We start from the raw sequence: 2500 nt of genomic DNA on the forward strand, positions 1-2500 counted from the left end.
CTCAATCCTCACAAATGCCTTCAAAGTGATGTGGGAGAAGTTTGGGATCAAAAGGAATTGATCTTGACATGGTTGGTGCATAGCCAAGTTCATGATTTTGGTGTTTTGGCTTGATTTTGTGGCTTGGTGGTGATTTTGGTGAAAAACGAAAATCATGGTTTTGGAAAACTGGCTGGACTCAATCCTCACAAATGCCTTCAAAGTGATGTGGGAGAAGTTTGGGAGCAAAAGGAATTGATCTTGACATGGTTGGTGCATAGCCAAGTGCCATGATTTTGGTGTTTTGGCTTGATTTTGTGGCTTGGTGGTGATTTTGGTGAAAAACGAAAATCATGGTTTTGGAAAACTGGCTGGACTCAATCCTCACAAATGCCTTCAAAGTGATGTGGGAGAAGTTTGGGATCAAAAGGAATTGATCTTGACATGGTTGGTGCATAGCCAAGTTCATGATTTTGGTGTTTTGGCTTGATTTTGTGGCTTGGTGGTGATTTTGGTGAAAAACGAAAATCATGGTTTTGGAAAACTGGCTGGACTCAATCCTCACAAATGCCTTCAAAGTGATGTGGGAGAAGTTTGGGATCAAAAGGAATTGATCTTGACATGGTTGGTGCATAGCCAAGTTCATGATTTTGGTGTTTTGGCTTGATTTTGTGGCTTGGTGGTGATTTTGGTGAAAAACGAAAATCATGGTTTTGGAAAAGTGGCTGGACTGAATCCTCACAAATGCCTTCAAAGTGATGTGGGAGAAGTTTGGGATCAAAAGGAATTGATCTTGACATGGTTGGTGCATAGCCAAGTTCATGATTTTGGTGTTTTGGCTTGATTTTGTGGCTTGGTGGTGATTTTGGTGAAAAACGAAAATCATGGTTTTGGAAAAGTGGCTGGACTCAATCCTCACAAATGCCTTCAAAGTGATGTGGGAGAAGTTTGGGATCAAAAGGAATTGATCTTGACATGGTTGGTGCATAGCCAAGTTCATGATTTTGGTGTTTTGGCTTGATTTTGTGGCTTGGTGGTGATTTTGGTGAAAAACGAAAATCATGGTTTTGGAAAAGTGGCTGGACTGAATCCTCACAAATGCCTTCAAAGTGATGTGGGAGAAGTTTGGGATCAAAAGGAATTGATCTTGACATGGTTGGTGCATAGCCAAGTTCATGATTTTGGTGTTTTGGCTTGATTTTGTGGCTTGGTGGTGATTTTGGTGAAAAACGAAAATCATGGTTTTGGAAAACTGGCTGGACTCAATCCTCACAAATGCCTTCAAAGTGATGTGGGAGAAGTTTGGGATCAAAAGGAATTGATCTTGACATGGTTAGTGCATAGCCAAGTTCATGATTTTGGTGTTTTGGCTTGATTTTGTGGCTTGGTGGTGATTTTGGTGAAAAACGAAAATCATGGTTTTGGAAAAGTGGCTGGACTCAATCCTCACAAATGCCTTCAAAGTGATGTGGGAGAAGTTTGGGATCAAAAGGAATTGATCTTGACATGGTTGGTGCATAGCCAAGTTCATGATTTTGGTGTTTTGGCTTGATTTTGTGGCTTGGTGGTGATTTTGGTGAAAAACGAAAATCATGGTTTTGGAAAACTGGCTGGACTCAATCCTCACAAATGCCTTCAAAGTGATGTGGGAGAAGTTTGGGAGCAAAAGGAATTGATCTTGACATGGTTGGTGCATAGCCAAGTGCCATGATTTTGGATTTTTGGCTTGATTTTGTGACTTGGTGGTGATTTTGGTGAAAAACGAAAATCATGGTTTTGGAAAACTGGCTGGACTCAATCCTCACAAATGCTTTCAAAGTGATGTGGGAGAAGTTTGGGATCAAAAGGAATTGATCTTGACATGGTTGGTGCATAGCCAAGTTCATGATTTTGGTGTTTTGGCTTGATTTTGTGGCTTGGTGGTGATTTTGGTGAAAAACGAAAATCATGGTTTTGGAAAAGTGGCTGGACTCAATCCTCACAAATGCCTTCAAAGTGATGTGGGAGAAGTTTGGGATCAAAAGGAATTGATCTTGACATGGTTGGTGCATAGCCAAGTTCATGATTTTGGTGTTTTGGCTTGATTTTGTGGCTTGGTGGTGATTTTGGTGAAAAACGAAAATCATGGTTTTGGAAAACTGGCTGGACTCAATCCTCACAAATGCCTTCAAAGTGATGTGGGAGAAGTTTGGGATCAAAAGGAATTGATCTTGACATGGTTGGTGCATAGCCAAGTTCATGATTTTGGTGTTTTGGCTTGATTTTGTGGCTTGGTGGTGATTTTGGTGAAAAACGAAAATCATGGTTTTGGAAAACTGGCTGGACTCAATCCTCACAAATGCCTTCAAAGTGATGTGGGAGAAGTTTGGGAGCAAAAGGAATTGATCTAGACATGGTTGGTGCATAGCCAAGTGCCATGATTTTGGATTTTTGGCTTGATTTTGTGACTTGGTGGTGATTTTGGTGAAAAACGAAAATCATGGTTTTGGAAAACTGGCTGGACTCAATCCTCACAAATGCC

This window comes from Phaseolus vulgaris, chromosome 11 (genome assembly GCF_051622355.1).
Source record: "Phaseolus vulgaris cultivar YP4 chromosome 11, ASM5162235v1, whole genome shotgun sequence".
NCBI classification, from domain to species: Eukaryota; Viridiplantae; Streptophyta; class Magnoliopsida; order Fabales; family Fabaceae; genus Phaseolus; species Phaseolus vulgaris.